Raw genomic sequence first — 14,699 nt, 5'->3', positions numbered from 1 at the left:
GTTACAATTATGAGTATTTTCTTAGTTCTCTTGACTAAAGTCTTGTGGTGTGATGTGAAAAATTTGATGTTCATTTTCAGTATGATAGGAATGACTAAACTCTAAATTGTACATCATTTGTGGTAGATCAATTAACCTTGTGAGCTTTGAGTCTTATATGGATAACATACAAAAATACATCTCTTTCTTTCTTGTGTGATTCACTCATGTCTGTTAGTCTCTAGAACTTGAATTGACTCTTGTTGATGTTGTTTTTTACTTGTGCACACTGATATGATAAAGGCAATTTTGTTTTCTTTTGTTTTCTTTAGCCAGTTAGCCAAAAAACCAACCCTGAAATAATATCATCCCTTGTTTGAAACCCCCTTGAGCCTATTATCCCTTTTTTGTTTAAAACTCATTACAAACCGAGAAGTGAAAAACAATGTTATCGTCCTATTCAAAAGATTGAAAGAGTCTTGTTTGGAGTTGTGTGGGATTGAATGATTATGTTTGTAATATTTCAGAAGTTGGTAGAAAAAGAAAAGAAAAATAGAAAAGAAAAAAAATGAATGAAAAAAAATAGAAGGATGTATACATGTCAATACATACTCCTTATGAAAAAGAAAAAAAAGAAAAAAAAAAGAAAGAAGAAAAAAGAATATGAATGAAAATAGTTAATATAGAGTTGTTGAAGTGAATGAAATATTTTGTAAATTCAACTCCCGCAGTTTCTTTCAAGTCTCTTTTGTCTCTTTGAATTTTAGCCTAGTACCCCTTAGGATTTATCTCACTCTTACCTTGGCCATGTTACAACTAAATAAAAGTCCTTTTGATCTTTGTGTGCATGTATTTCAATTATGGATGTTAGAGTCTTTTCAAGCTTATGGTAGTACTAACTTTCATGTTGTGCTTTGAGTGTAAACAGTTAACCTAAACACTTGAGAGTTCTATCTCTTTGAATGTCACAAGAAGTTGCTAACTAACACCATATTCTTGAAGTTTAGACTTAGAATTATGCTTGTACCTTGTATCTTGATAAACTTTGGAATTGCATGTTTTGTTTGTTCTGTTTTTTTTCTTTCTATTTTAAGTTTTGAATTTATAATTTTGCTCGGAGTGCAAAAGTTCAAGTGTGGGGGAATTTGATCAGTGCATTTTGATGCACTTTCTTCTACTATTGTACTTAGGCATTTCCTTAGTTTATTTTACTTATTTTACTATTTTATTATGTTTTTAGATTTAAGTTTATTTTTTGCTTTATTTTATTTTCGTACTTTATTTTCAGCATAAACAATTATTTGATACCTTGTTACTATGCAGATCATAACTTGGGCTATAGGAATCGGATTGACGCGTTCTAATATGCATTGGAAAGCTAAGAGAAATAACTACAAGTTTTATGTTGAAGTAAAAAGAAAATTCAGAATTAAGAATGGTCGAATAATTCGTTGAAGTTCCAGACTTAATTAAGATAGTTAGTTTGGGCCAGTTTTTGTAATTTTCGGGTCGGATCCTATAAGGGCTCGAATTTGCCTTTTATTATATTAGGTCTTTCACTACTATAGTAATCCTAGTTCTGAATTTTGATGAGAGAATATTGCTTAGAAGATTTCATGGAGATCTAATTCCCAAAGAGTTGATCTGTTGTATTCGAATTCCACTTTGAGGTTTTTATTAATTTCAATTTAATTTCAATTTCTTTTCAATTCTTCCTATAAACTCGTTTGTTTAATTCGATTACTTTCGTTTGCTTAATTCTATTGTTTCTTATAGGATAGAGTTGATTAAATTTGATTGTTTGTATGATCCTTAACTATAATCACGTTAGCGTAGCTTTTTCGTTATCGTGTTTGATTAAGTCGCGTTTGCTTAATTCGTGTCTGCTTAAATCTGTTTGCTTAATTCGGAAATTAGGAACATACATCATATAATACCAATTTGCGCTTGTCAGTGGGTATTATAATCGAATGGGATTGAATCCTCTAGGGAATTGAAATTATAAGAATCGATGATAAGTCGGAAATCGATACAATATATTAGCTTATTTATCAATTTTGCTTTTACCTTTAATTATCTTCGATTTAAGTTTTGAACCTTTAAAACCCATTTTTTCCATTCGTTTGGTTATAACATTCAAGAGTCCTTGTGATACGATACTCGAGGTGTCGCTTCCCGTTTACTATATTTTATTACTTGTTTTTGACCCGTGTGCGACATCGGATCAGATCCCATCACTGCGTGTGCTCATGGAAGCCAAGTTGACTGAAGTTGAATGGTGCCAAACCAGGTATTACCAGCTGAATTTGATTGAAGAGAAGAGGTTGTCTGCCATGTGTCATGGTCAGTTATACCAGTAGAAAATGAAGACAACTTTTGATAAGAAGGTTAGACCTCGTGTGTTTAGAGAAGGTGACCTTGTGCTCAAGAAGATTCTATCTTTCAAACCAGATTCTATGGGCAAACGGACTCCTAATTATAAAGGTCCATATGTTGTTAAGAGAGTCTTTTCAGGCGGTGTTTTGATTCTTACAACTATGGATGGTGAAGAGTTCACTCGTCCTGTGAACACTGATGCAGTCAAGAAATACTCCGCCTAAAAAGAAAAGAACATCTCGCTAAGTTGAAAACCCGAAAGGGCGACTTAGGCAAAAATGAGCGTCTCGATGGATTGAAAACCCGAAAGGGCGATCCAGGCAAAAATTAGAGACATAAAATAGAAAAAAGAATTATCCCGATAAATTGAGTACCCCACCTTGGGGCAATTTATGCAAAAATTAGGGATTATGGCAAGTAACTGCATCCTGCTGATCTTCAATTTTGAAGACATTCTTGAGCAAGTTGGTCAAGTCTGATTCAGCGTCCCCAGTAAAGAGGCCAAGAGCACAGTTGATATCAAGAGTTGGTAGAAGGATTAGTGATCATTGTATTCAATGTAGCCCTTTTCCATGTAAATTACCATTTTTCAACTTTTGTAAAGATCTATGGAGTCTTGTCATTTACAGACTACCATTCTATTAAATAAAGTTGAGCTTTTATCCAATTGTTTATACTCTTATTTATTATTCAGCTAAATAGATTTAAATTTTATTATGATCATTTTTGAAATTAAAAATTTAAATCAAAATCATGTTTTTCTTAAATATATAGAAGCAGTTATCTTTAAGCAATCGATGTCATTTGAAGAAATATCAACAACGGTGTGAAAAACGGTTAGCCCTAAATGTGGAGAATTATTGGTTCTCCCCAAACAGTTGGCGTAATATCTGTTTCATCCCTAACAGCTTTTTAGCATTCGATGTTTGTTGGTTTCCCCAACCGAGTTTGTTGGCCTCCCTTGGGTTGTAGGCGTGCTATTTTAGTAGTTTGCACGGTTTCGGCAGAATTTTGCTTCCCCGCGAGTCGTAAGAATTGCTTCTGACTTTGAGCAGCTTTTATGTTTATCCCTTGCAGGGTTGTCTCCCATTTGATATGGTGTTGACCTAAAATTCCCCGCGGAGCTTGTAGCAGTTTCCTCAGCATATCCTCTCCTTTCTTCCCCATCCAGGGTCGAACCTTCGAGATAGTTGATCTTTTCTCCAGCAGTTGTTTCCCTCTTGTGTGGATTGGCCGAGAATTGTGTCGATGATTTATATCAATGACATTTGTACATTTGTGATCGTTTTGTCAGTATAATCATCATATATACATATACATATACATATACATATACATATACATATGCATATACATATACACTCATACAATTTCATCATTTGCATTATTACACTTTTGGATTCATCATTTATTTGATCCTCTGCTATGGTGGTGTCAGTTTCCCCATGCAGATTTGGTGTGTTTGTCCTCCTTCAATTGTAGAGTGTCAGCCCAGTTAAGCAGAAAGACTTTAACCTTTCTCCTTTCCTCACTGAGTTATTCCCTCGTGGAAGGTCATTATTTCAGTTTCCTCCCCAGTTGATTATCTGGATGGAACCACTCCCCTTGAGTTATATCCTCATTGGGTTGAGTATTGATTGGCCGTTTCTTTCTAGATCTTACCTAGATAAATGTTTTTGGTCCCCTAAGAGTCTATTACCCAGTAACTGGTAATATTCTTCTTAGTTTGCAGTTTGTTACTTCTGCCCAATACCCGACAAAAGTAACCCTTTCTCCCCAACGGATTCGTTTTCACGTCTCCTAGGAAGTATATCCTTGATATGTTCATTCTAACCGATGACGGATATTTTCTTCCCCTACTTTGAGTTTATCCTTGATATGTTCATCCTAGCCGGTGACGGATATTTTCTTTTTGGTATTCTACCCAGTAAAAAGGTAGTTGTAATCCATATTTCTTCCCCAGAGAGTTAATCCTTGATATGTTCATCCTAGCCGATGTCGGGTTTCCTTCTATTTACGGCCTTCTGCCCAGTAACCGGTAGTTGTAAATCCTGCTTTTCTCCCCTTTGCAGAGTTTATCCTTGATATGTTTATCTTAACTGATGACAGATATTCTCTTCGTGGTTTTCTATCCAGTAACTGATAGATATAATCCCTATTTCTCCCCTCAGAGTATATCCTTGATATGTTCATCCTAACCGATGACAGATATTCTCTTTTTGGTATTCTATCCAGCATTTGGTAGATGTAATTCCTACTTTTTCAGGCAGTTTATCCTTGATATGTTCATCCTAACCGATGACGGATATCCTCCTTGATTTCCCTAGGCAAGTCTATCCTTGATATGCTCATCTTAACCGATGACGAATTTTCTTTCCTTTGAGTCTATCCTTGATATGTTCACTTTAATCAGTGACGAATATTCTCTCTTTGTGGTCTTCTGCCCAGTATCCGGTAGTTGTAAATCCTATTTTGGCTTTTCCCCAGCAGTCTATTATTACCCAGTAACTGGTAATGAATACACCTCCTGGTTGCCCTCAGTGAGTCATCCTTGATATGTTTACCCTAATTGGTAACATATGTCCTCCCTGTCAGAGTTTGTTATCTCCTTACCCAGTAACCAGTAGTGGATAATATACTTTTGTTACTCCTATGTTAAAGATCATTTCTTCCCCAGTTGAGTTTGAGTGCGTGTTTCCTTAGTGAAATCGTTATTTCCTGTTCGGTTTAGGTATTTAAGCATTGTCTTGACTTACATGTTTCCCCCGCAGATGTCTTTATTCCCCGGCTGAGTCTTTCCATTGATTTATTTTCATGGAATTCCTCTAGTCCCCCAGCAGTTTTAAGTCGTAGTCTGGCCCACGCATGACCCTCTTTATCCCTAGAGTATTTGTCTCCCTAGTGAGTTTTCCTTACGGAATGCATTATACTCCTACGGACTTTCAGTCTCTCCGATTTCTTTTTCTTTGTGGCAACATTTCCCCACAAAGATTATCGTTACATTCATATGCATCATGAGGTCTCTTAAGGACCAAAATTTGTTTCTATATGTTGTTATTTAAGCTCATTCTACTAAGTCGATATAGAGATTTTAACCTTCACCTCCTCAGTTAGAATGTCCTTAAATAGGGGCAACTCTAAGACCCCAATTTTGACCCTAAGATCCCTCATGCTATTCTCATCATATGCATTGGCATTGGGATCACACCTTGGTATCCTCCTTACCCCCCACTCATTGGGTTTGTTTTGGGAGAGATCACCAAGCACCATTTGATTGTATCATACTTTGTATTGTTATCATTTACTAACCAAAACACCAAAAATATGTCTTTGCATTTGTCTAACTCATTTGTAGGTAGTGCACATGCTCACCTTTGATCTATCAAGCTCATATCCAGGGTTTAAGACCCTCATTGCAAGGAGCTCAATCAATAATTGGTCTATTATGGCTCTAGACATCATATTTGGATCCCCGTGAGCTTCACATCTCATTTTGGTCAAGAGTTCATCAAGAGTTTGGAATTGGTTTGCCTTGGAAACCCTAGTTTATCTGGGTGTCTTGGGTGACTTCTTCAACAAGCTTCTTCAAAAATTGATCAAATATCTCAAGGGATACTTCAAATTTCATCATATTATGCATATATGATCTCCCATGAGTCCCAAAAGTCAAGAGAATTGCAAGCTAGCAAGTTGGTTGATGGTGGTTAACCAGAGGAGTTCATCTGATCAAAATTGGGGTTCCCTAGACCCTATCTCCTACAATTTGGGTCATATGAAAATGATTCCAAGAGAAAAGTTACTCTAAATGACATTTCAAACAACTTTCATGTTGAGGTCTAGATCTAGTTTTCTTGTAAAGTCATTTTTTATGGTGAAAGATTATAGGTCATTTTGTCTAAACCCTAATTTGGAGGTCAACTTCCCAAGGCCATAACTTTCTCAATTTTCATGAGATGAAATATTTCCAAGTTTCAAAATAAAAATTCAATATGTCTACTTCAACTTTGATGTTTTGAGGAAGAGCAAATTCAACTTTTATATGCATGTGATATGAGGATACATTATAGGTCATTTTGGACCAAGGCCAATGAACAAATGATTTTCCTCAACTTCAAAAATGCATAACTCATTCATATTAAATCCAAATGAGGTCAAATTTGTGACCATTTATAAGGAATTTGAGAGATATACAACTTTGATGAAGAAACGTTTCTCATTTGAAGCTCATAAAAAAGTTGTCCAAGGTGGAATAAGTGAACATATGGCTTGACACTTAGAATTTTTTTTGACATGTTTGATTTTCCCAACTTCTACCTCAAAATTCATCATGATCCAAGCTTCAAATGAAAAAGTGTTCAACATGAAAGTTGTTCCTCTTGATCTAACCTTTCCAAAAAGTCCAATTTCATCCCATTTGGACAAGGTTTGAGTGAGTTGCGCATGGCTTGAACATGGATGACCATTTGGCACAACATGACTTGAAACTTCCATACATCAATGCATAGTTTTTCAACATGACTACATTAATATTTGTACTCAATTATAGACCAGAAGAAGTGATTACATGGGCCTGTTACACGCCCATGCACCCATGCAATGTACATTGCTATTTTTGGATCTTCACTTCAAGTGTGCAAATATCAATCCATATGGCTATAAATAGAGCCCCTTGCCATCAGAATGGAGGACCCAACGTGCGATATTTGAATCCCAACCTTCAAATCCTCTCATTTCAAAGGATAACCTTGATAATTTCCATTGGAAATTGAGTTTGAATCTCACTGTTTTGAGATTCAAAACTCCAAGAGTCTTGTGCCTTTTGATCATTCAATTCCACTCCATTAATCATCTAGAGCAAGATCAAGAGCAAGATCAATTGAACACAGAACTAGATTGAAGGTATTTTCCAGAAATTTTCATCTCTTCGATTCTCACTTGATTCTCTATAATTCTTCTTAATCTTTGGTTGTCTGAAGTCTTACCAATATAGGCAACAAGATTGAGTTGCTTTGAGGTCAAATTGAAGTGATCGGGAAAATAGCAAGTGTATTATTTTGCCTTTCATAGTAATAGTGGGGAAATCCCTGAATGTCGATCTCAAGGACTGCAAGTCAATATGGAGTTTAAGTTATCATTCAATTAAACAAAAAGTATTAATTTGGTTTTAGGTGTAAAAATATAATAATAAAGGTAAAGGCAAAGAAGAATGAAAATAAGGGTTTAAAGAGAAAAAGGAACAATGCCAAGGAAGGTGTATGATTTATCTCTGTAATACTTGATTGCTTCACAATACTGTATTTTGCCATATTCTAAGATGATTTTTCCTTTGGCAGAAGGCCCTCTTTTATAGTGAAAATTCCAAGCAGCAGTTGGACATATCCAAAAATATCTCTAAAAAAGCCCGACGAACAAAAGCCCAAGAAAACTGAATTTTTGGGATTGGGCTGACACGGGTGGCCGTGTCAGCCTACTGTCCTGGCTGACACACCCCTGGCATGGGTGACACGGCCCGTGTCAGGCTACTATTTTCTTCAACACGTCCTCCCTTGCCTGACACGGGTGGCCATGTCAGGCCTCCTGTACTGGGGTTTTCTGCTTCTCTACTTGCCGGAATCTCGCATTGTCTCGTTCTGATTTCCCTGGTTCTTCTACCTGGACCTGTCGGACAAAAACACAGCTATCCCACGCATAAAATCACTAAAATATAAGTAAAATATAACAATAATTAAAAATGCTTAAATATAATTACGGAAGTAAAACTAACTCGAAACGTATCATAAATGTTTGCACAGTGTATCAAAAGCCTCTGTTTCGTGTCAGATTAATAACGAAAACTTAATGCAAATGGTGACTGATCACAACCCCAAACTTATCTCATTGCTTGACCCAAGTAATGTTTCAGACAACATTGTCACTCCCCAGAATTCTTTATGTTTCCCATCACTGCTGAGATCATTCGCTAACGCCTTCCTTTTTCCTTCCACAAGTCCTGCTTTTTCTTTTGTAAGTCTTCATTCGCACTTCCACTTCAAAGTACCGTTTCACCTGTCAGCTTATATCATATTCTCACCAATTCTCTCGGGGTCAACTGTTTTCACTCATAATTCAGAGCATGCAATATCAACTCGCAAGTTTGAATAGTCTCTCTTTTCCTATCACCTACACACAACACACACACTTTTGAGGTCTTTCGGATTGTAACTTGGCTTGGGTTAGGGTATGGATTATTCAAACAAAAACGGAAAATAAGTGGGTTTTTGGTTCAGAGTCGATGTTACATACTGTGTTTGTTTCTTTTATTTGCTCGGTTTTCTTTTCTTCACCGAATGCCCTTTTTCGTGCTTCTTTTTTAATCTTCGAGTTATAAATTTTTCTCTTTTTATTTTTTTCTTTCTTTCTCTCGATTCATCATTTTTTTTTGTTCTCGCACTTTCTTGGGCTTTGGGAGCTTTTGGGGTTTTTACCCCAAACTTAGCTTTTCAACACAGTTTGAATGCATTATCATGACTCTGAACAAGGTAAGGAAGTTTTTTGGGCCAAGGGGTAAATTTATGGGGTTTAAACAAACAAATGAATACAGACTCAAGTGGGGTTAACGAGGGATATAATTATTCAGGATGGCTAGAAAGGCTCGGGGTTAATTTCAAACAACGTGCCTCAGTGTATGTATCATGCAGTGACAGTCCCAGAGAGTCTACGCAAATTTAGAGTGATAAAGTCAAACCTGAATGTCGCTCATGATGATCAATGTGTTTGGCTTTTTATGACTCACATTATTTGGTTTAGCTTTGACAGGATCCACAATACTCTTTAGCCTGGTGTGATTTCTGAAGGAGAATTGCCATCCAAGGCGCAGCGGAATTTAAAAATTTCTCCATTTAGTGATCCTTACGAATGGGCATGATCAGTGATAGAATTGTTACCTCTTGTGGCGATCACGAACCTTTGGTGCAAATCTCTTGTAACGATCAAAACCTTGGATACAAATCCACTGAGCGATCACGAACGTTGAACGATGACAACGTCTCTACTCAGTCCACACGAACGGATTCCTTCAATCACAGTGCTAGTTGTTATGAATGAAGGCTTTGAGTGAGAGAAAGAGAGATACGAAATTCCAACTCTTCAGTTGTGTTGTATTCCCATACAATGCTTCTGCACAAGAGTTCTATTTATAGAACCACTTATGTGGGCTTCAAGCCAAAAAGCCCACTTAAGTGCATTTTGCCCATATCTCATAATATGCCAAAATCACTTAAGTATTTGGTACCTTACCATATTTCGTATTCTACTTAAGGGCACCATACATTATGGTATTCCTTAATTATTCTATCTCTCATTAATCCGTCCTTTGTGTGTGACCCTGTAGGTTTTCGCGACGTTGGCAATTATATTAAATCACACATTTAACATAATAAACAGTGAGCGGTATCTAGCAACACATCACTACTACCCAAGACACGAAAATGTCATGTGATTTGACAAAACCTCCTGTGATAATGATTATGTGTATAATTACCCCTTTGCCCTTATGTGTATATTGAACACAAGGTATAGACCGTGTCACCCTTGTCCAGTTCAATATTGGGCCCATAGACATTTATCCTGTTACGCAGGATGGGCAAATTCCATCTAGGACACTCATGTCCCTCAGCATGCTTTGTGGAGTACCCATCAACTGTCTTTATGGTTATCCAGTTACGGACAATGTTGGATCAGCAATAAAGCACCTGACTATACATCTAAGATCCATAGTGGTTTCAGGTCGAAGAGTGGTATACACTATTATCACCATGAGAATAACTTATGACACTTTACATAACTTTCTATATAGTATTCTCGTAGCGGGTCAATCCGGTATAAATATTACTCCTAATATTCATACCTATGTTTAAGACTTGATAACTCTTTATCCATGATCCATGAGATGTGATCATCAGTCTACAAACATAATAGTCTTAATGCTTTAATGTTATCCCACTTCACACTAAAGCTCGACTACGGATACTTTAAGAATAGTGTCCTTATGTTTAATGTGCTCTCATGATTAAGTCACACTTAATACATTAAACGGACTATCTATTCCAGGGACTTTATTAATCAACCATAATAAAGAAAATGCCTTTTATTATTAATAAATAATTCGATACAAGTATCAAAAGTATTGGCCTCTAGGGCTTACACCAACAATTTCTTCCTTACTTTGGAATGTACATGCTACTCATGTTGGTTAAGCTGTATACGTTGCGTCCGATCTTACTTTCAGCTGTGTCAACTTTCTGGGGAGATCCTTCACAACAAGAAATGATGAATGGCGTGATCCTTTCATCCATTCTCAACCGTGATCATTACTATTTCTCACCTATCAACACAGACTTGACACACTCGCAACATAATGTACCTTCAAACAGAAAAACCAAATCTAGAATGCACTAAAGTAAAATATAACAAAATAACAAAATACTGAGAATAACATAACAATGAAAGACATAAAATCTCCCCCACACTTGAACTCAACATTGTCCATAATGTTTGCGAACAAGAGCGAAGGAGGGCACTCACAGTACCCTACAGAGGAGGTGGTTGCGGGAAATGCATCATCAACTGTCGCATCATGTTGCTCATCTCATCCAACATCGCCCCCTGACGGGCTTGCTCGATGCCTTGTCGTTGTTGTTCCGTACTCAAGTCACCTATTTCGGTTTGTACCCAGGTTCATTGGTCAGTGGACCAAGATGATGAAACCGCCTCCTGTTGGGTGGGTTCCTGATGTGGTGGTACAAACTGCTCAGGAGGTGCTTGAAGATCTTCTTCTTCTGCTTTTGTTCCCTCCACCTGGTCATCCATAAACTGCTTACCTGCAGTAAAATGGTTAGTTTCGTGGCCTTCATCCGTGTCGGGGTCAGCGCTCACATACAACCAATTAGCACAGTCAGTAATAGCAACTCTGTCCAGATCCGGTAGAGCGATAATAAACCTCTTATGGATAAGTACATAATAGTAAGTAGGGGTAACAACAATCGTACCTTGTGAAATTAGAGCAGACATGTCAATTTTGGTCTTACCTGCAATTGGCGTGTCTTCGAGTAAAACAGCTTGGTACCCAAAATGCTCAGTGATTTGGGTGATCATCCCACCTACGGATATGCCTCCGGAGTCGGCTCGGCCGACTCTGCCCAGATAGTCCGCTGCAAAGACAGCTACATTGATGGCCTTGTTTTGAGCCATCGAGTACATAAAGAATAGCCCTTTCTGAGTAGCTACCCCTGTGTTATCGCCTCTTCCAAACAGGGTATAGGTCAAACCCTTCTGAGCGTACCTGAAACATGGATTCTGGATTCCCGAGGCCTTAGCACCTTTGGAGGTGTAATTCTTCCTCCCGGGGATGGCTATCGATAAATCCTTAGGTGAGAACCCGTCTGGGACCGTTCCTGATCCGTACAGAGGGAGTCAGAGCATTGCTGCTAACTCCTCAATAGACAGCTCATGATAATTATTAAACAACCGGAAACGCAAAGTGCTGAAATAATACCTGGTCGTGTTTATCCACCACTTCTCAAGCTGGAATTCCAACGTGCTAAGGAATTCGAGAGTAATGCGCTCGTATATTGGCGCTTCCAGACTCATGAACTCTAGCATTCCTAAAACATGGAACATCCGGTATACCTCCATTTTGAGCCCTAGAGCATTCAGAGTCTGCTCACACATGTACCTCGTCGGCGTGAGTTTTCTCTTTCGGTGAATTTGGTATCTCCTTTCTTGTTCCGGATTGTCAAACATGATGTTGTGTGAATTTGGATTCCGACTCAGGCGCTTCCGTGACTTCGTCATTTCCGCGAGTTGTTGCTTTCCGGTGAGAATTCTCCTCGGGGGCATTTTGGACCTGCAAAAATAGAAATTATTTAACCTTTTAAGTTAGGAAATTTTGAAACCGTGGTTAGGACGGGGACGACGAATGGAGTAATATTTGTGAAGGGTGTTTTTGCGATAGGTGAGTGGAAGTGTGGGTTATGGAAGGTTTTAGGTAGTGAGGTTTGTGAGTTTTAATGAAAGTTGAAAGATTTTGAGAGAAAGAGATGAAGAGTGATGAGAGAATAATGAGTTGTAAGAAAAAAATCTGATAATGATAGGGTGAGTGGGGGAAAATTGTGGTTAATGGTGGATTAAGTGTGTGGGTCCGACAAAAATTTGAAATTCCAAACTTTTTTCAAAATTTCTGCCTGCCTGACACGGCCGTGTCAGCTAACACGGGTGGCCGTGTCAGGCTACTGTATTTAAACATGGTTGGGGATGACCTTCAGTGATCCTGACATGGCCCGTGTCAGCTGACACGGTCGCCCGTGTCAGGCCACTATTGATCAAAAATTTTCATGTCACCTTCAGTGCTCTTGACATGGCCTGTGTCAGCTGACACGGGTGGCCGTGTCAGGCCATTGTTTTTCCACCTTTTTGTCTGAATTTTGCACCCTACTGACATGGGTGGCCGTGTCAGGCTGCCCTTTTGGCCGTTTTTTGGCTTTCTCTTTGGTTTAACTGCTGGTATCTTTGGCCATATTGATCATTCTTTTGCATGACTTAGACTTTTGTTGACGTGATGTTTCCTCCTTGTAGAGCTCCTGTGTAAACCTACAAACACACATAACTGATTAAATATAAAAAGCGTGGGTTGCCTCCCACGAAGCGCTTCGTTTAACATCGCATGGCTCGACGGTCCTCCGTCTGCTTATGTGAGATGTATTTTGTCGATTGGACCACCCTCATGGTCTTGTAGGTACGGTTTAACTCTCTACCCATTTACCTTGAACGTGTCTCCGTTTGCGGGATTTCTTAGTTCAACGGCTCCATGCGCAAATACTTTTTGTATCACAAAGGGTCCCGACCATCGTGACCTTAGTTTCCCTGGGAATAGCTTCAACCTTGAGTTAAATAATAAAACCAATTATCCTTCCTGAAGTTCTTTCTTCTGAATGCGCCTGTCATGCCATGTTTTGGTTTGCTCTTTGTATATCTTGGCATTCTCATATGCTCGATTTCTGAATTCTTCCAACTCTTGTAATTGGAGGATCCGAGATTTACCCGCTTTGGAAAGATCATAGTTGAGGAATTTGGTAGCCATGAATGCCCTATGCTCAAGTTCGAGTTGCAGATAACAAGCTTTTCCATAGACCAGTTGATACGGGGACATACCTATTGGTGTTTTGAACGTTGTTCGATATGCCGAGAGTGCATCATCGAGCTTGATTGACCAATCTTTTCGTCAGGCGCTAACGATCTTTTCTAGGATTTGCTTGATCTGCCGATTTGATACCTCAACCTATCCACTAGTCTGGGGGTGGAATGGTGTGGCAATTCTATGCTTGACATTATATTTCCTCAGTAGGTTCTCCATCATCTTATTGAGGAAGTGGGTACCTTCATCACTAATTAGTGCTCTTGGTACCCCAAACCGTGCAAAGATACAATTCTTGAGGAAATTGATTACCACTTTCGCATCATTCGTGGGTAGTGCTACTGCTTTCACCCATTTCGACACATAGTCAACCACGACCAGAATGTATTGCTTTCCAAAGGACGGTGGGAAGGGTCCCATAAAAACTATTCCCCACACATCGAATAGTTCGACCTCTAACATGGCATTCTGAGGCATCTGATTTATTTTGGATATGTTTCCTGTTCCCTGACATCTATCACACTCTTTTACCATTACTTGTGCATCTTTGAACAATGTAGGCCAGTACAATTCCGACTGGAGGACTTTTGCTACGGTTCTATCTCCGCTAAAATGTCCTCCATATTCTGAGTTATGACAGGCTTTTAGGATGTCCCTTTGCTCTTCCTCTAGAACACATCTCCTGACCAGGCCATCTAATCCCTTTTTGTACAAGAATGGATCGTCCCACACATAAAACCTGCAATCATGCAAAAACTTTTTTCTTCTGTTAGAGTCAAAGTCATCAGGTATTAGTCCACCTACCACAAAGTTCGCATAATCGGCAAACCATGGGATATGCGTAATGGCTAGGATACGTTCATCTATGAACTCATCTCTGATGGGGTGTGTTTCTTCTATTTCTTGAATCGGGGTCATTCGAGACAAGTGATTAGCAACAATGTTTTCACTACCTTTTTTGTCTCTGATTTCTAGGTCGAATTCTTGAAGTAGTAGGATCTATCGCAGCAGTCTTGGCTTTGATTCCTGTTTGGCAAAAAGATATTTTAAAGCAGCATGGTCAGTATACACAATTACCTTGGATCCCAGCAGATAGGACTTGAACTTGTCAAATGCGTACACCACCGCCAGGAGTTCTTTTTCAGTGGTTGCATAGTTCATTTGAGCAGGGTTC

Source organism: Lathyrus oleraceus, chromosome 3 (genome assembly GCF_024323335.1).
Source record: "Lathyrus oleraceus cultivar Zhongwan6 chromosome 3, CAAS_Psat_ZW6_1.0, whole genome shotgun sequence".
Classification (NCBI taxonomy): domain Eukaryota; kingdom Viridiplantae; phylum Streptophyta; class Magnoliopsida; order Fabales; family Fabaceae; genus Lathyrus; species Lathyrus oleraceus.
The sequence above is the reverse complement of the archived record's forward strand: the minus strand, read 5'-3'. Positions refer to the sequence as shown.